A 21,572-nucleotide genomic window follows, 5' to 3' on the forward strand; every position below is an offset into this window, starting at 1 on the left:
TTCTCGCACACAACCAGCGGCTGGGCGTGTGTCAGTTCGGCAGCATCACAGCGGGAACATACTTGACACGTCCTTTGACGAGAAAATATACTTTCATAGGTATTTTCGATCAGTTTTATGTATATGCTGTTAAAGAAAATCTTTTGGAACTTGGAAAACACCCCAGAATAGAATAGAGAATATATTTGACGTACGTCGAGTAAAATTAACGGAGCAGTTGTTTGAACAGGATGATACCGGGCGAACACCGTATTATTAGTACTTACTATTACTTTATTAATCTCTATTGGTAGTATTGGTATTACGCAAGATGCGAATCGGTTATCAGTTGAATGATAACGCGAGAGAGACCAAATGTCACAATACCTTCTCGGCCCTTGATATTTTTATCTTTTATATAACTAAAATAAAATATTTTGTAATCTTGAGAAAAAATTATGTTTACATGCCTTTCTAAGTGTCTTATTTTGCAATCTTTGCGTCACATCATCGTTATGTAATAATGGTAAAATGAGAAGATTACCGGAAAGAACGAAAAAATGTCAAAAGATATATCCCGTGTATCTACATTTTTATTTACAATTTATATTAAATAAAAACCACGCGAACGAACGATTGCGAGAATTATTTATATAGAGACATATTGTTTTATAATATACCAGTTCCCGTTTTTCTCTCGTTTAACGATGATAGGAAGAGATCCCCAAGAGATGAAAAGAATGTCGCCGACAAGGCTAACGTTTGAATTTCTATTAACCCTTAACTCCAGTCTTTGAAGCTCGTAACAGCCAGCTCATCGTTTGCGGACATGTAATAGTTTATCTATCTCCTCAAACTGTAAACATGTTTCCGCATCGCGTATAGAAAGAGAAACATTCAAAGAGATGAATATAAAGGAAGCCTGGAAAAGCTCTCGGAAGCTTCCTATAAAAATACTACCAACTTGACAATTAAATGCAAGCGTGTCAGCAAAATTAATAATAATTTACGCCGCTAATGTTAAGTTACTCCCTCGACAAAATATTTAACGGTCTGAAGGTCAAGACGAAAATACAAAAAATTATTACATCAAAATGTTATTGAAAGAGCGTCAGACAAAACATGAAATTTTGTCTGGAAATCAGAGAAAAGTTATGAAATTTTAAAATAAGAATTTGTGTGTGACCATCCTGCTTTTGAACAAAATCGTGTAGTTTTTATCTCCTTTAAAATGCATATACAGTGAGTGCAAAAAGTATTCGTACGGAGGAGATATTTTTTTTAAAAAGCTTTGTTTTTAAAAAGTAAATATTATCCAGCGAGAAATGAGTTATTGAATTGATGTCGAATCGATATCGACACGTCATCGACATTTCAGCATCAATTTGACATCGAATCGACGTTTGATTGACAATCATTTCTCGCTGGGTTATTAACAATTTATTCATAAAGAACAAAATAGACTGTTTCATAAAATTATATATGCCAAAAAGATGTGTATTAATCATAGAAAATATATCCGTCTGAAAAATAAGCGAAAATTAAAACTCGCACTGTTTTGATGCTCAAAATATATTCGTACAGTCGAGAAGTTTAGCTCTTTAGAAAATCAGGAATACATGCAAATCTCATTTTTCCTTATATTAGAATGTACTCATTGTATAAAATTGCTAATTAATGTTTATTTTCTACAAATGAGATTCATCTTTTTTTTTTTCTATGAAAAATTTCCTTGCACGAATACTTTTTGCACTCACTGTAGACTAGTGCGTAATGCGAGTCCGCAGATCGGAGAGTGCAGTTCTACAGTCTAGCCTGTCTAGCTAACCGGTGGTGGCCTCGTGAAATCCTTCGTTCTCGCCAACTGTTTTTGAATCTGGCCCCAATATCGCCCCCCCTCCCCTCCCCTCCCCTCCCCCGCGAATCCACTTTCAGGCAACGTTAATAGATAACAACGCGACACCTGCCACGATTGTCCTACGACATCAGTAGCCTTCAATAAAACGCGACATTGTCAACGATTGTGTGACATTCAGTCCTCGATTGCACGATTGCGTCACGAACAACGTGACGCAAGTGTGTCTTACGATAGTCTGTTACGTTACCATTTGTCTTTGCCCTATGAACTGTCCTCTTTACCTCGTGATCTCGCATATTAATTAAGTAGCCGTTGCGTGTCTACGCCCATCCTTTTTATCTCTGCCTTCACGACTGAATCAAATTACTATGAATTATCCAGAGGACCTTCCTCCAATCAGAGATCGGCCGCAAAAAGGGTCACTTTTGATTGGTCCAACATTTTCTGGTAACTATTTTCTGGCGACAGTTTGAGTGAGATAGCACGTATCTGTATCTCTTTCGCATCACTGTGGAGCGAGGTAACACGTATCTTTCTTAATTCGTAGAATTTCGAGCGTGAACGAACACTCTTATAACCAATCTCCGATCCTTAACTAGTACTGCGAAGAATATTACATTTCTGACGTCGTGGATTTTCATTGGACCCTCATTTAAACTAATTTCAATGAAAACTTAATAATAGAAACTCACAATTAGTCTTGCATTGATTCTTATTGAAAGCATAATTAATAAACTGTTTACTTAAATATTTGATATCGAAATGTTTGATTCAGTGGATCGACGACATCAGTTAAGGATTAAAAGGATCCTATTCGGAAGTCCTATTCTCGAAAGGAAACCGCCTACGAGAACGCTAGAAAAATTTATAATATCCGTATAATATGCTATAATACATTCATATATTTTCGAAAAATACTTAAGATCTCAGATCTTTTGACGGGCAGAGGCAGACTTGGAGACGCGAGTCTTACCCTTAGTTTGTTTTCTCGCACTCGACGGATAATCAGAATCTGTTCTTCTTCTTGTGAAACGAGAACTTTCGTTGAATTTACGTTGGATGGTGCGATACGCGGCCGGCTTTGCGTCACCATCAAGTGCGAATGTGTCATTGTGGGATTTCTGTTAGTCATCGCGTGTGCGCGTAGAAGGAGCGGACTTTAAGTGCTCGGGTCTGGCCGTTCACAGCAGAAGGACAACAATTATCGATAATTTTTTTCTCGTTTTCCTTTTTTTTTTTTTATATTATTTCGCGATCGAAGTACCATATCCATATTAAAGAGTGGAATCTCTGGGTGTAAGAGAAAAAGGTAGTTTCTTGTGATTGGAAAAGATCTCTCGTCATTTAATAACAATTGTAATTAATTAAATTGCTAAATCAGTATAACGTAAAATTTTATTTTATAAAAACGATTATAAAAACTTGTTAGAATTCAGCTTTATTGCTAATAAATAAAAGAAACGGAGATTCTTTGCCAAAAGTCTCAATATCTAAATCAACTTTTAAATCAAATCTTTGACTCAAGTGCTACATCATGTTACATGACGTTACGCTAGAATAGTTAATTCTTGCGACATTGCGAGAAATGCGTTAAAACATGCCGTCTTTATCGTCTCTTATTGTGCGAAATTCGAACGCAAGCGATTGACGCGTCGGAGAAATGAGCCTAAATTTGTCCGCTGTTATTTTTCGCGATCGGCGAGCGAAAACATGTTTATCAGTCGTGTCGCAGGCTTCGGAACGATCCGTGGAAAGTCGCGAAGCGAGTTGAATGCGCCGGACGAGTGAATCAGTTGTGGCCGGTCGCCAATTCGAGAAAACAGGATGATCGATAGAGCGGAATTGTGCCTCCTCGGCGGTTTGCGGTAGATTTAAAAAGCCACGTACTCTTCATTCGTGGCAACGTCACGAAAATCCTCGTGCGAAACAAAGCAGCTCGGAACGGATCGTCGGACTATCGTTAAGCTTATAAATCACGAATTATCTACCTCTTGAAGAGAAATGTTTATCTTATCGTCGATATTAAGAAGAAGATAGTACATTCGTGACAATTAGGAGCGCTAAAAATATTTATTACGAATAATTTAGTCAACGAAAGATTAATACTACACGTTCGTAATATTACAAGATTATAAGCTTTCATATAACATAAGATTTTTTTTATAATATAACATAATTTATACATATAATATCAAATTTTATGTAATAATAATAATACACTTTTGATGAAAACATTAATTATACAATTACGATTTTTATTTGTAAATAAAAAATCAATTAATCGAATTGCATAACGGATTCTTATTTCAAAAAGTATATAAAATTTCTTACATTTGGAAAGAAAAAAAAACATGACGCGATTAGAATTTCAAATGGATAACCGGCTAAACTGCAAACTGGATTCTATATGCTTATTTTTTTTTTTTTTACATAAGAATATATTTGATGTGAAATATTAATTATTATGCAATTACGATTTTGTAAATAGAAAGTGATTAACTGAGTTACATAACGAATTCTCGTTTCAGAAAATATATGATTACATTCGATTAATTTAAAAATACACGGCATGGCTTGAATGTCAGATGAGTAACCGGGTAAAACTTCATTCTACATGCTAATTAATTTTTTACTTACTTTTTTCAGCGACACTATTGTTTCTCGATTTTTTTTATTAAATATTTTCTTATTGCTTTACACGCGTTGTATTATTTGTACTATCACTAGTGATAATTCAGCTAATTAAGAGGAATTGCGCATGCACTCGCGCGATAATCATGCGAGCTGAAAGACGACAACGCGTGGCAGGAATATGCCGTAAGACTATGAAATTACGTCTACGTGGTTTTTCAGTGTATTGTGTTTTCTACGCGTTGCGCTTACACGAGCGTCTTTTCGCGTACTCTACAGGCCTGCGTAAGCCGACACGTTATTTTGTCATTACGCAAGGAACTGCGTCTCTCTGAATCAATTGTGGACAAAATGAAACATGATAATAGCTCTGTTTGCATTGCCTGTATCTTTTGCACCCAGAATCTTCGCTTTCTCTTTTTTTTTTTTTTTTTTTCAACGCTCGGTATATATCGTTTCAATTTCTTTATTTAGTTTAATTCTTACGTAAAATTGCGTTTCCCTGTACTTATAAATTTGATGAGAAAGTAACATTACGAATTAAATCCAATGTTGTATATATATTTTTCAACAAAACTAATAAAAATATTCGTGCAGAAATTCATTTGGATCCACTTACTCGTTTAAAAGTTATTTATCTAAAACTGCATCAACATGAAACTGCATCAAATATGATTACTGCGTTACGTAAGCCATTACAAGCCGTATTGTAATGTTTTTTTTTTTTTTTACAGTTGGTTTACAGGGCGTATTTTACGACTGTCAAAAAAGTTTTTGGACTGACTTGTGTTTACCGACCTTTATCGGCAGCTGATATTGTACGTGGACACTCGTGGACAATGAGGTTGTAACACTTTTTTTAATGGGTTTAGAATGCAGTCTACTCACCAAGCGATTGGTTCTTATTCATGGATTCATAAGGCGAGTAGGCTGCATTCCGAAATCCATTAACACGTTAAGTGCCGAGCCTTATTTTGTTTTACTCTCCATTTACATCAAATACCATCCATTAATATCATCTATTAATTTTTCATAAAGTATTACATTCTCCACTTATTAACTTAAAATTCCTCGAGGACTGACGTGACCTAAACGAAATGTTCATCCCGATCGGTACGCAGGGTAACCTAAACGTAACCTAAACCAAAAATTGAGCGACGGTTCGTTCTCAGAAAAAAAGATTTCTACATTCAATGCCATTACTCCTCGGTCTAGAATCAATAAAATAAGATCGATGTAGAGCCGATCGTATTTATTTTTCAGAAAAGAATATTTTCTTCTTGAATACAAAATTCTAGAATAAAGTATTCTTCATCGGAAAAATTTAGATTGCATTCTTCAACGAAAAGCTCGAGAGCTTCGCTGTCATGATGCTACATCACATATTTAACACCAGATAGATATTTATTCGAAACAGAAGAATATATAAACCTAAATTTATACGTTGCACTCGTTTCAAGATATCGATTTTAGTTTATTCGAGGGAATAGAATAAAAATTATCGATTTATTCTTAATGCAGTTTATAATTTTATACTGTATACAGTTGAGCGAAGATTAAGTACGTCGAGAATTCTCTTTTCTCGATATTAGAAATCCTTGTCGAGAGTGTAGGCGTGGCATTTAACGTGTTAAGAAAAAAAAGTGTTGCAACCTGTCCACAAGTTGTACGATCGAAACATCCTTGTAAAGCTGTCGATTAAAAAAATATTTCCACATTTATCATATAGTTCATAGTAAATTGTCACTTTACATTATTTGCTATTGTGTTGTATTCAGAGCTTTCTTTCTCTTTCGCTTTTATATGTATTCCGTGTTACCTATGGTGTAACTATTGATTAGTTGCGCTTTCGAATGCCGGATCCGGAGTGGCTTCTGTCTATACCTGACGAATACCCCCGGCTAAGATAATCGAGACTCAAAATATCTACTCCTCTATACCTGTAAATAGGGAATATTTACATTACGAATAGGTACATCGCACCTATTACTTAACCGAGTGATAAACTATTTGCCAATGGATATAATATATATAAGTACGACTTATGTCCGTATTTTTCCAATGTATAGTCCAATTTAAATCTCAACCAACTCTTCATCTTCTTTTAATTCTAAGTTTATTACAGTTTTTTAAGATTTCGAAAATTTGGGGGGATTATTAATATTTCAGATTGGTTGAAAGTCCGGCGTTGAAAGTCCGGCAATCACATCGGCGCGCAATTATCATTTCTGAAATTAATTCATTCAAATGAATATATATAGTAGGTATCAACATCTTAACATTCAGACCGTAGTGGCGCTTCGTACCTAAAGTAATGTATTTAGTTCTAAGAATTAGAAAAGGATAAAGAGTAAGTTGGGACCAAGATTATAAAGTTGATCTACATTGATAGAAACTGGCATTATTGCGTGAGCTAGCAACGAGAGAGTGGCCATATTTGTCGAAGGATAAATATTGAGTGAGTCATTAGACATTTTTTTACCGTTACGGCGGTATCGAATTTCTTTCCTATGTAATAAGCACTCGTATTAGTTTTTCGCTTGCATAATTAATTACAATGTGATTCAGAAATGCTAAAGAATCGATCGGCTGCTTGCCGCGAGACCGTCTTTGCCAGGCACGAGCACCTGCGGTAACTTAAAACATCCACGAATATATCCTTTCTCGCGTAATCTCCGCGTGCGCGAGCAATATTCAAACTAAATCAAATTATGAATTATTTATCTGACAAGAATTCAACGTTGGAAAATAATTTCGGCGCGGTTCATATCTCTCTCTCTCTCTCTTTCTCTCTCTCTCTCTCTCTCTCCCCCTCTCTCTCTCTCTCCCGAAGCGCGAGAGAGCTTTGCTCCGAAAACAGGGTGGAGGGAAAGCCGATTCGGCTATCGCGAACGTTGTCAAAATCGATTTTGCATTGTCCGCACATGTTCGAGCGCAAGAACTTAATTTACGTAGTCCACACATGCGTGGGCAAGCTACCATTGTTTACACGCCATGTGCAGCGGTGGCAGCGGACGGTATTTCGCGCATGAGGAACGCGGAGAAGGTCGATCCTCTTCGCACCTCGCGATCTCTCTCGATGTCCCTGGTCGCGGTGAAAGAGGGGGTGGAGGAGGAGGGGGGGAAAAAAACGATAACATTTGCAGCTGCGCGCCCCCTCTCTCTTTCGCACCGCCGAAATCTACAAAGCGGAACGGAACAACGCCAGAGTTAAATCGGTCCTCGCGGGAGAGACGATCGTTCTTGAAGGTGGGATATCGGGCGTATGTGTATCCCACATTCAACTGCGCGGTCTAGAAACATTTTCTTCGTTACGAGCCTTCTTTCGCAAAGCGCAGGTTATCTCCTTTATTTTTAGACATCGAAGTGTCCTTCTATCGATTACGTGGAAATATTTATAGTAAGCGACAAATTTTCAGTGCACGTTCGATACGAAAAAGTGTCACTCTACGAAGGCTTTATAAACATGATGCGACCGGCACAAAAATGTACGCGTAGTACTTTAATTTAATATACGTAATATTAGGTGTAGTAAAAAGTCATCGCGTATTTTTTAGCTCAAAGTTGTATATACAATATCTTCGTCAATAATGAATGAAATTCAAATTTAAAAAAAGGGTTTTAAAGCTTGAAATCTCTACTTTTAAAAGCTTATCACATTTTTTAAGTTTATATGAGTTTGATAATTTTTACATACCAAAAACTACGAGCTGAAAAAGACGAAAAATTTTCTTCTCACTTTGTGGATTTGTAACGTGTCCAAAACGAATTTGAGAAAATTTTCGATTACATATCGTGAAAGCTTGATACTTTCCCTACAAAATCGTTTTTTTTTAATATTCCTACGACTTTTGATTACTGAGTTATCGCGGGTTAAATAAAAGAATTATTTTGACTTTAATTGCTCATAACTTCATTAAAAATTGTCGTATCGTATAATTTAAAAAAGAGATTTTTAAAGCTGAAACTTTACTCTATTAAGATATATTTATATTGTTGGTAAGAAAGTAATTGCGGTTTTTACTGATAGATGTCTTTTAAAAAAACGCGATGACTTTTTACTACACCTAATATAACTGAAATATGATTTAATTCGGAAAAATATACTGCAATGTGAATTAATATGAATTAATTTTACTTGCTTTTTAATAAAAGTACATTTTTTTAGTAGTTACTGGACGGCAGTGTCACGTGAGAAAGAATTTAGAGGAAATAGATAACACAGAGACTATCAGCGTCAGGGCTGTTGTTGTTTAGTGGCAAAGACGGATATCTAGCAATAAAGCCTCGATTTGAATTTTGAAACGCCCTCATGTGTTTGTCATTTATTTCTTACAGTTATATTAACTCTTGTCTGTAATAAACTAAGAGGAGTAAATTTCTAGAATTTCAGATATAACTCCTTGTCTGCAGTGGACTGCTTTACTGTGTATAAAAGATGCGCAAAATCTGAACTCTCTGATTTTCTGAAGAAAAATATGATAATAAATGCATGCAAATATTTTAACTAATAACAATTGGCAGGTGCTTTACGTAAGCTGCATTAATTTTTCCCAGGAAAACTGCCTCAGCTACTGAATAACTCTCTTACCAAGTTCCTTGCTTTTTTTTCTACGCAATATTACAATTAATCAGAATATAATAATGATAATAAATAAACAATAACTGGACGAGTGTCTAGGGAAAACTGCATATACATTTCTATCGGGATTTTAGAAGATATTTATTAAATTGTTAAAGAAAACAATGCAAGTTTAATGCAAGATTTCTTTTAGAAATTTGCTTTGATAGTCTGAGAAGATTTTCGAAAGGGAAAGGAGTAAACGCGCGTTTCTTCGGTTTGCGCATTTAATTAAATCACGTTCGAGAAATAACAATTTTCCTCGCCCGCATCATATCCACTCTCGTGGCTGCACGTGTTAATCTATCCTTGAAGAGATCATCTATCTGTTTGCGACGCGTTGCATGCGAGTTGCTGCATAGCCTTATCGATCGGCAGGAGGCGCGGTCTAATACTTATGTTAGTTTTTTTTTCTTCCCCCCTCCCCCCCCCCGCCCCTGTAAAATAAGCAACGGAATTCCCCCGAGAAATTTCTCGATGCTCTCGAAATTAGAGATACAAAGAGGTGTATAAATGCTTCCGCATAAAAAGAACAATGGCAGGTTTTTTTCGAACGAGTTTATTTATTACAGCTTCTTGATCATAATAATTGTTTATCGTAAATATTAACCGTTTTATTCAATGGCAAGATCATCCTGCGTAATTATCGCTAATTGCGAGCGTATCGTAAAACGTAAAATTGCGTAAGTACTTTCGGCGATCGATTATTATACTGCCGCAGGACAGTACTACCGCATTAAAACGCTCGTTGGAGTTATTTATAAGCCGTAATAAGGCTTCTATTTTTAATCTGCACTTTCTACGTCTATTTTCTGCCTGTCTCTCCAATGCGCGGGCATATAATCGGATTAGTTTTAAGTACAGCGAGTGTGAAAAAATGTTGTTAAAAAGGGCAGCTTTCTTTCTAGAATGGAGGACTGCATCCAGTATTTTTATAAGGATAGATTAAGAAAGATTAAAAATGTTCTGTTGCATGAGGAAGCGGAAAATTGCTTTGCACTGCAGTCGTAATAAACTCAGGCATAAACACCGTTACTCTCGAATTATTTAAAGCGAGCAAAGTGTATTCAAACGCGAGCTTAATTTATCCAAAAGAGACTTGCGCAAATGAGTTAAGTCTAAGCGCTTGAAAATATCCCGCTAATGAAGGTAGTGGTGTAAATTGACCCGCGAATACATGCGAAATCTGCGATAAGCGCTTGAGTGATTGCTTTATTCCGAGTACAAAGAAAGGGCGTATTTGGACCTTTCCAAAGAGCGGATTAATTATTTAATCTCAACTTTAAAGAATAATATCTCGTTAAATAAAATCGTAACTCTTCGTTAAAAGTTTTATTGCGGATAGAACTCGATTTAAGATTTCGCTCTTCGTGGCTTTTTAATTGACACTGGAAAAGAGTTTAATAACAACTATCAAATGTATTTTGTTTATTGGTGCAATATTTAGTAAATATTATCAAATATAATACGTTTTGTAATAATTACAGTGAGAAAAAAATATAGTTAATTTTAAACATTTACTTACGGTAAGTATTTGTTCGATAAAAAAAAATTATTGTTAAATCAAATTAACATTTCTTGTATCAAATAAATATATCTTTATATTTTATAAATATTTAGTTGGCAGTACTCAACTAAATATTTATTAAAATTGACTATATCTTTTTGCAGTGTAGAAAGATAAGATGTAAAGAGTAAAGTAAGCATTTGTAGTTGGCTTGTGGGTTAATATATTAATTGGACTTTACATTGAAATTATTTCACCAAAACTCTGAATAACTGTCATCTGGACTTAATATTTATTATTAGCAAATTTATTCAATGAAGATATTTAATGAAAATTAACACCACGACGCACATTTGATGACGCCATGGAAAGATTAATTTTGAGTTTGAGTCGAAGGGTGAGTCTCTATAGGTGAAGCTCGCCGAATACGTTCGCGGAATGATCTATTTAAGGCGTCTTGTGTATCATAAGGAAGTCGAGATTTATCTGTGACATTACGCTTCGATATGCTCGCGAAATGAGCGCGGCATATAAAGCGTCGAGCAAACGGGACAAGGCGTCTCGCGATTGCAAACGTGTTTCTTCCGTTCGCACAAATATATTCCGCGCCTGACCTCTCTTCGAAGGCAGCGGGCGTGAACGATAGCGACAGAGAAGCAGAACGATAATATTTATAGTACAAACGCACGCTGTAAGAGAGGAGGATCTCGGCCTTATCCGCGCCTTCCACGCTTATTTACGCGCGTCTCGTTCTAGAAAGGCTCACTTGGCCGAATATTTTAAGCCTCTTCGTCCCACTCTCTATCGATCCGATAAAGAGGGAATCGTACGTACATTTGTTCGACGCTAATATAAACGCGTGATCGCGTACGGCGTCAAATATCTTAGACGTACGGCACTTGTTGAAAGCCGCGGGTTATCGACTCCCGCGATGTTCCTTATGAAGAATAGATTGTTCCCGAGGCGCTCTCTGTTTACGCAGATATGTTTTTTTTTTCTTTTTTTTTCCCCGCGCGTACAAATCTCACGTGTCGCGTTTCGCGAGTAAGATGCGTTTTTATTACGCATCTAAGTATAGACGCCGTTCGCACGATGTAACGCGTCAACCGTGACGACGGTACGAAAGAGCGAAGATTCGATTCTATTAAGAAATAATATAAAAAGTTGCACGATCTAGGAAAATGCGTGTCGGAACTTATCCCCATTGTAATGTTTCACGCTGTGTTAAATCTATTCTACAATAACAAGTACAATCGCAGTCGAGATTCACTCTTTTCACCTTTGGCATGAATTCCTCTCCAAGGAACAAAATCTTACTTCAAAACAGTGAAAATTCCCCTGCATTCTTTTTCAAAGATCGACTTAATTTCCAATCTTTTAGAGTAAAATTTTACTCTAAGAGATTTGGAAGGTATAGAGAAGGATTTATATTTATTATTATAATCCTCTCCGGTAAGTCCTTTGGATCCACTCAATTTTAAATCTCTGTAAAATGTGTGTGTCAATTTAATCTTTTTTCAATTACAACTGTAAATTTGGATTATTTTCATTAAAATATACTTAATAAATATTCTTCTTTTTTTTATATATATGGAAAAAACAATTTTGCGGAAAGATTTAAAATTTTGCTGGATACGTCAGATTTAAAAGAATAATTTTGTTGGAATCTCTCAAATTGGTTATGAAAATATACATTTTTTGGCTCATCATTTTTCAGTTTCCAACAAACTAATAATAATTATTTTGATGAATCAAAATTACATCTATATCTAGCTTTTTTAGAGCACTTCAGCAAAAGTTCTTTTCATGTAGAAATCGAGGGCTATTACATACCATTTTGGATTTTACTGTCACGACTATATCTTTCACTTTCATAATTGCATTGACGTTACAAGCAGTTACGTGTAAGGGATATTTAAAGGATATTTTCACGTCTGAAAGATCTGAATTGTTTGACTCTTTCAGACTTTCGACTTTAGACTCTCTTTACGAAATCCGTTAATCTATTTGCGTTACGTCGTTACGTGGGCTTAAATAGAGCACGCACTTACGCCCGCGGTAGATTCTTTCTCCATTCATCGTAATCTACAGACAACGGTGCCGCACTTTCTCCTGCCTGTTGTATTTGTATTACCTTCTTACTCGTGATTTATATCGCGATACTCTGAAAAATACCTCGATTCCATTATCGAACGTTCTAAGCTCTGCCGAACTGTGAGCGCGATCGGTTGTGCTATTTTTTCGCGCTCTGTGTTTTCGCGATTACACCAAGTGTGTCCGTTAGTTTAATTTATACAAAAACCCGGGAATATACCGCTACGAATATAAAGGCAGAGGACGACGAAGGCGGATGCTCGATGTTGCGCGAAACATTCGCGTTACGTTCGTTCGAACCAAGCGTTTGTTCACTCGCCGTATATATCAGCTTTCGCACGTTTCCCAAACGTTTCGATTCTAAATCTCGCGATGACGAGCACGGGCACGTTATCGCAGTGCAAGGCGGCTGCCTTTTTATCGCCGAGCGTAAAGGTCAGCGACACGCATCGGGATCTTGAACGAAAGCCCGCTAAGCTCGCTCGTCCGCGTTCCTCCCGCCTTCCGCTTGTCGGTGCGCGAATTTCGAGGGATATCGAAAGGAGAGGGAAGGAAATTTTTGCACGTCTCTTCCTCGGTACCATCGAAATCTGTACTCAGCGAAATTATACCGGTCTCGCTCGCTCGCGCGCGCGCACGTTCGTCGCAAACGAGACCTCGAGCCGAAGAGGAAACCACTGCATTTCAGTCGGATGAATATCAGAAACTTGTGTAATTAAGAGATGCAAATTTTATTCATTCAAAATGTTTACAATTAGATAACGTTTATTTATATTTAACAGATAGAAGGGACTCTTCATATATAAAACAAATAAGAATAAATCAAGGGCAAGAGTCAAACACATTTTTGAAATTGTCACACAATTAAAAAGAATAAATTACTTATATGGACATACTTGTTTGAATAATTTACACATGATTTTTGATGAGTTTTAATTACTTGTTAGAATTCCGGTATGTTAATTTGATTGTGTTTATTTTTTTTCGTAAGAAGACTTCTTTTTATTTATCTTTTTTATCTAGAACTTTTTCCAAGAGATACGACACATATTGATACACATTTGACTGTTCAATCGTATGTGAATAATGTCGAGTTCTACATCGAGACTCACCCGAGCTGTTATTATAAGAAATATGCGGGCATTTTCGATAATTAATTTTGTACAGCGATTTTTGATAAGTTAATGTCTGAAGAGGACTCAATCCGGTAGCCGAAACTTGTAACGTTTTATATTTAAACTGAGTTTTTTATTATTTTTATTTTTTTCATTTTTATTTTTCTTTATTTGTAATTCATTCTTTTTAATTGTGTGACAATTTAAAAAATGTGTTTGACTCTTATCCTTTATTTATTGTTATTTATTTATTTGAAATTGTGGGTTTTTAAAAATATTCCTGAATATTCCACTTTATGATCGAGATTGCCGCAAAACTGAAAATTGGAGAAATTGAAAACGGGCACAGAAAATTCAAGGAATTTCGCAAATTTTTTGGGAAAATTAAAATTCTTGATTAAAAAAAAATTTAATACGCGTAATCACACTTACGCAGTTTTAGAATACTATACTGTCTTAACAATTAAATGGAAGCGATGTTGGCAGCATTAATAGTGATTTACATAGCTACGTGAAATTGCCCTCTCAATGAATTTGATGAAAATGTTTTCAAATCAGGATGAAAATACAAAAAATTTCAGAATATTATTGAAAGTATCAGGAAAAATTATGAAATTTTTCCCGGAATTCAAGGGAAAAGTTATGGAATTTTAGGAAATAAAGAATTTGTAACAATCCTAAAAACGTAAACTAAAAAAGCTCCAATTTTTTCCCTCAACTATAACTAATGATTTGTAGTAAATACTCAGATATACTTTTATGATGGGAGATTATTTTATTTTACTGCTTTATTTTACTGTGATAAATTCTATTCTATTAATTTTACCTTTCTGCTTAAAATTTGAATTGGATGGAATCACGAAGGTGCGTATTCTACTCTTAGCAAGGTCGTCAGGGATCTGTCAGTTTCTGATACAAATATACATATGTATGTATTTTCTTATCTTAATAATTGACTTATTTGTAAGCAAGCGTAACTGTGTTGACTACAGTCTCCCCTAAAATATTCTGCCTTTGAGCTTGATTAAAGTTCGGAAAACATGATCGTATATCGAGAAAAAAAATTGAAAATTGCCAATGCTTTTACTAAAGAGTATACTAAATAATGTGGTTATGGTCATAGAGAATAGAAATTAATGTGAAGTTAAAAATATTCATAATTATATTCACAAATATATTCATTTAAAAGTATTTATTCATTTTCCATGAATAAAAAAAATTATACTCATATTCATTATTTTATTCGTTCGAATATTGGATATATTCATCGGACACACTTCGGACTTGGTTACAACGAGCGGGTTTAGGAATTACAATACGTTGAGGAGATAATGTCTGTTTTGACAAACTGTCGACTAAGCGAAACTCCATTTTTGAACCAGGCACATATAAGATATCATTCTTGATAAATCCAACGGTCACGTATGTACAGCGTTATCAATATACCGCGATAAAAATGTTTGCCTGCAGAAGAGGGCATCAATTTCCATAACTAGAACATTAATAAAGAAAAGATTGTAAAATTTACACAGTAGATGTGCCTATTAGGCACCACTTGTCCTGACCGCGAATATGGCCTTCTTTTTGTGTTTAAAAAATGAACATACACGGCGGATATGTTACGACATATTTAAAAATATTGTTTATTATTAGACATACATTTAAACAGAAATCTAAGAATATAATATTTAATGTAATCAAATAATACTTTATATTATATTAAAAATTCTCTCTCTGACTAAAATTATAATTATATAATAGTTCAATTTTTTAATATAATTAAGTTTATTACATTTATATTAAATATAATATTTGAATATAATATATAGGGGAGACTGAGGCAAAGCATGAGTCACAAAAATTCAAACTTATAAAAGTACACATGTAAATATAAAAATTTTTGTAGTATCATTTTGTTTAATAATTGAAGCATAATGTAGATAATTCTCAGATGCTCATGGTTATCTTCATTTTATTACATTTCGGACGTTTCGGCTCACTTTGGAGTAGTTTGTTGTGCAATTTTAAATGACACGTCATATCGTATGTACACGAAATGATAACCATAAGAACGATATGTATCTAAACATACAGTGTAACATCTAATTGTCTGATTGTGAATCGTTTTTTTGAGCTTCTTTTTTTTTTTCGTTTCACATTGAGTGTAATAAATGCTGCATTTCTGCCAATCTGCAAGTGACTTGCTCTCAAGTGACGAATTTCGATTTTATATTTGCTGAAGACTCCAAAGTGAGCCGAAATGAACGTTCGAAACGAAATAAAATGAAGATAACCATCAACATCTGAGGATTATCTACTTCTCCTATCACTTCGCTTCTACAACAGCGTATGAGCCTCTCATTAGCCTCATTTGAACTTTTATTATTTTTATTTGATCGTTTAAGATTGAGAGTCCTTATTTATATTTATATTTAATTTAATTGTTTATATTTACATTTAAGTTAATTTAATTGTTATTTAAAAAGCATAATGCATATTTCAAAATTTAATAAGTATACTTTTAGTATATATATATATTTTTTGTATTGTCCTGTTTTATCATGAATATTTAATGTATGATCCATGATACCCCAATTATATACATTTAATAGAAAACTGTAAAAAATAAACGTTAGATTATTACTTGTAACATAGTAAGTTGAGGAAAGATGCGCAGAAACTTGCACCTTATCTTCATATATGTATCTTCTATTACAAAAACAATATTAAAACATTTTTATGCGATTAAAAAGTTACTACACGAAAACCAGTCATTAATGATCGATGCTTTTCGATACAATGGAATTTAATCTGTTACCTAAATAAAAAGTCTGGTTAACGATGTAACAGTTGTATTGTACCAGTAATTAATTTAGACATTTTAGATTGTTGTACGTTGAGCAATCGATGACTTACAGCACCCCCCTCCCCCCCACCCCGATTTCCCCTGTATGTACATATATTTGAATAGTTACATATAATCGAATTTTTTACAAATTTAGCACTTTAAGGTATAATTATTTAATTTCTCGCGTAATATATTCTTTCGAGATGCGAGCGCGTCCAATCGCCTTCGTTATCGAGCAGTTCGATTAAATGGTGCGCGCAATCGCTAAATCATCGCGCAATCAATTGCACAATTAATGTGAGGATTAGACCCCGTTAATCTTCTCTCGCGAGAATCCGCCGCAAAATTTAATTGCGCAAAATTTATTCGCGCGGCACGCGCCACGTGCCACCATTCGCATAAATGCCGATGTGGGAATATTCGGCGCTCGTCGTTTTAGCAATTATTTGAAACGCGTATATTAATCGACACACGTCTCTTCCGACGACCCCGAAATGTGCGTGCGACGCGTGTTTAACATTTGCGAGTTGCTGACAGACGATAATATTGCCATAACTCCCAAAAGAAAGAGCGAAACGGATGTGATCGGTAAATAAGTTTACGAATACCGATACATTCCGAAACTGCCAAGCACCGCTTTCGATACCGATTCGACGTGGCTTTTATTAATTTTTTCATTTCGAATTTCTTTATTTTGTCGACTTTCAAGTGGACGACGTATATCTCGATCTTTTTATATCTCATCCTGTCGCTGTCGATGAAATCAAGTGATCTCCGATGTAATTTCACGCCGTGCGCAAAAATAGGCATGGCATGCAGGAGATGTACTTAAGAAAGTACAAACGTTATTTTAACGAAATTGCTCGTTTGAGCTCAGACGAAGTCGAAAGTTAAATATTCTTCTTATTTGTATTTTTATTTTTTTTTATTTATTTTTTTTTTTTTTCAGATTCTTATACGCGTTTTAAAAAGAGTTTTATTTTCCCCACACACTTAGAAAAAATGTTTCTGCTTAAATCAACAGAAACCAACCCAAACAGGACATTTTGGTGAGAATAGTAAGAAGCAAAATGTCTGATAATCGGATATTCTATTTGGTTTCATCGAAATGCCATTCTTGGCTCGTTTCGTTGGCCAGAACATTTTTCTCGGTGCAATACAGAAATAACGATTGGCACTAATTGTAAGTGACGCAAGCCTATCCCGAAAGAATCATTTTTAAAGAGATTAATACAAAAAAATTGAGCGAAAACTAGGCAATAAAGAGTGAACGTGGTAATTAATGTATGCTAAACAAACCATTTGTAATTATCCCGATGACATTGGAAATCAATACGATTATTCCGAACGTTTCAAAGTCCATTTTTAATTATATACGTAATATCGGACTTAATCGTATACAATGTCAGTAGATTATTAAGAAACAGATGGACGTTGAAACAACCATCAGTCCTGAGCAACACTCATTTTGCGGATACACCCAAGTCGATCATATCATTTGAACGATCTCTCGTGATCGATGCAAGATGCATATTCGCCAAGGCCGCGGAGTTTCGCCTTTTTCCATTCCTCGCTCGACTCTTATTTTCCGATCGGCTCTTGTACGTCGATTCTACATGCCGCGGTAGCACCGCGGTTTCGCAATGGGAATTATCGTCGTGGCCGCTCGCCATCGAAGGAAAACGATAGTGCCGTCTAGAGACTCCCAACGTGGTCGTGCAACGTGGTTGCTCAAATGCAGTGAGTTGCACGGAATGCAGAAACTCAACGAGTTACGCTCGACCGTTCATCGTACAGATGATATCCTGTTTTCGTCACACGACACTTGAGAGATCTGTTTTCTGTAGCTGAACTAGTGTATACACTTTTAGAACTTAAAGTGATACATTGTTCGATATTTGGAGAAAGAAAGTTCTAGTACAGTCTAGTGCAGGAATAAAGGCGAATCGTTGAATTTTTGGTATTTATCGTTTGTATTTGTAGCGCTGAATTTTATGTAGAAAAGATTTCAGAAAGGACTTTATGTGTTAACTTCTAAGTAGGTAGGTGGAATAGCAGCCCCAGTACCGAAAGTTTCATTTTCTTTAAATCTTTCTTGGTTACTTTTTATAAAAAGGAGAAATAAAAAATATTTCTCAGATGCCTAGAAGTCTCACAGTTCATTATTTTTACATTCCTTTATCTCATAAGGCTATAACTAATGTAAATTTAATTACACTGTAACATTAGCAAATTATTGGATATTGAAGGAACAATAACAATTCAATTCCTTTAGAAAAATAACGTGTTATTATTTTTAATTTCCAAGCGTATTAAAACGTAAAGCTATTTCTGAGATTAGTTTCAAAGTGAACGACATCCATAAACGTAAACATTCCCAAAGTAAATAATAAACTAAGCTTGAATCAATTTTAATACATTGTCTCGAGTTAAATTGTTTGTAAACCCCATTTAGTTAAATCAATGGTACATAAAAACAGTGACGATCTATGAAAATGATTAAGAACAATTCAAATTGGATATTATTTGTCATTATGAATTTAATAGGGTAAAAAAATGTAACTATAAAGTCGAGAATTGGAAAAAAATTGTTCCGATCACTCATCTGTACCAGCTTGGCGTATTTTTAGACCGCCTATCTATTTCGAAGTTAAAAGAGGCAGCTTAAAACAGTCGAAACAAACATCGAGATATTTCAATTCACAAGAAAATGTTTCGCCTCAAGTTTGTAAATACAGCAGATGATATTTCAGCAATTGAAATCTTATTTGATCCGACGCTATCAGCCTGGTATTAATCGACAGTTATTTGGCTTCCGCTTGCCTTGTTCAAATCACCGTTTTGCACGTCACGCCAGTAAATATAGTAAACGTCTGATGAATAAACGAACGAGAGATGGAAGGATAAAGAGGCGGCGAAACACGGCTGAGGTACTCTCGGGCTTTTTACCTCAGGAGAGTACGAACGCTACGAACGTACAGATTCGGCCATTGGTCAAGGCCCGAGATAATGGCGGGGCTTTTGGCACTCGAGGAATGGCCTAAGGGTGCAATAACCCGGGTGCCGGACGTTCTGGCACCAGACATCGATGCCCGTTGTCGTCTTCGTCCCCCGCTTTGGTTTATATCTCAAGTCTGAACGGTGTGCAGCACATTCTTCACCGCCTTCGTCGATGACGTTAGAGAGACGTCGCGAAAATCGCCTGGCACGCTCTCCGTCTCGCCCCCGACTCATTTTCTGCGATCGTATATCGTCCTTTTTCAAAAGTGAAAAGTGGAGCGACGATTTTCTTTTTCTTTTGGCAAAACTCAATGCAATGGAATCGTCCGGTTTTAAGAAGGTGGACTCGAGATCGCGAAGGTGACTCAAGACTAATTGGATGAATCCTGAAGCATAAATGTATTGCAGTAAGCCTTGAACCTTAACAAATTGATGAATCATAGTCGAATGTGAGAAGAATAATCGTCTACGATTGGTCAGTTCCTTAAGGCTTACACTTGGAGCCAATTTTTCATTATTCGGTTAACTTGTGGTTTAGACTTCAATCTCACGTAACTTTATGATAATGTAAAAATTGTATTTTACTAGCTGCGATTAATCATCGAACTAATAGTTTTGTAGCGTGTCGGTTAACTTCAAAAGTTATTCTCTATAAAACCATTAGTTTAGTGATCAATAATATAGCTTAAAGAAAAAGAATACAATTTTTACATTTCTTCTAAATGGCATGTGGTACAAAATTATTCTTTGTAGCACAAATTAGCACAAAATGAGCACTAAATAGTTCAAAAGAATCTCTCGATTCTCCTCATTTGGTCTTGCCAGCTTGACAGAGATAATTCTAATAGCGCTTACGCTGATTAGAGAGTCAAGGCGTAAATCGGAGTAACATCACCTTATTTATATATGGCAAGGTCTCGTTCCTTCGATCGGTCCAACGAGCGACGGTCGCCAATGGAAACGGGGTTCGCGATATCCGGCGACGTTATACCGGGAGTCGTGTGTGGTCTAATCTTCTAGGTCGGTGTTTTCTTATCGGATATTTTTTTTGTTCTTTCTTTTTTCTTTTTACGTGCCACGAGTCCAAGCGCAATCACGATCGCGTTATCGCGGCACCGTCAATGCCAGCCGAGGCCGTGGATTTGTATCGCGACTCGCGTTATTGTCTCGTTGCATGCGCGCTTACGTACACTATCGCGTATTATAATCGTTCACGGTGTCTCGGCCGATACCGGAAGCTATCATTGTATATCATAATCGCTGCAATCCCGCGCTCGGTGAAACTTCAGAAACACGAAAACGATGAATTGAAGGCTGTTCATAGTCCGTTCTTATTTCAGAATTATCTTACGTAATATTTAAAAATGTTAATATTGTTTCGTAATTGACATTCATATCTTAAGACGATCTTAAATGTGAAAATCGACTACGAATACCGGCCGAAGTGAGTTGGAGCTAGTCAAATCGCTTTGACGGCTAACTGGTCGATAATGAGATATTTTTAGCCGCGTCACTGCGTAATTTTCTTTTTATAAGAATACAAAAAAATCTTAGCGCGAAAGGAACGGAAGGTGGTGTAGGTCTGAAATAGACCCAAAAAAAAAAAAGGTTATTTATAGTTAGCCTTTATTTATGTTAAATTAGACGTGATGTATGCAATAGATTGTTGTGTGTTTGCCTTAATTATATCTTACAGCGTTAAAATTAAACGGTGTACAGATACGCGGATCGAAATGGGATGGGAAAGTTCCGTTTCAATCTGACCGCGCAAAGGATAACGTTAGAGATAAGAATCGATTTTATAACATTGCCCCATTTTCTGCGTTCCGTAATAGTTAGCCCATTTTGCTGTTCTCCTTTCCTTAAAGGAGGGAAGGGCGGGGGGAGGGGGGGGAGTGATAGCGCTCGGGACTCTGCGT

At 35.8% G+C, this 21,572-nt stretch overlaps 1 protein-coding gene across 2 annotated transcripts in view; it reads left to right on the plus strand.

The window, feature by feature from the left end:
• LOC108749069 (midnolin-A) overlaps window positions 1-21,572 on the plus strand; it is a 54,512-nt gene that overhangs the window by 8,904 nt on the left and 24,036 nt on the right. The gene's annotated exons all lie outside the window — the stretch shown is intronic.

The sequence above is a fragment of the Trachymyrmex septentrionalis genome, unplaced genomic scaffold (genome assembly GCF_001594115.1).
Source record: "Trachymyrmex septentrionalis isolate Tsep2-gDNA-1 unplaced genomic scaffold, Tsep1.0 scaffold259, whole genome shotgun sequence".
In the NCBI taxonomy this organism is placed as follows: domain Eukaryota; kingdom Metazoa; phylum Arthropoda; class Insecta; order Hymenoptera; family Formicidae; genus Trachymyrmex; species Trachymyrmex septentrionalis.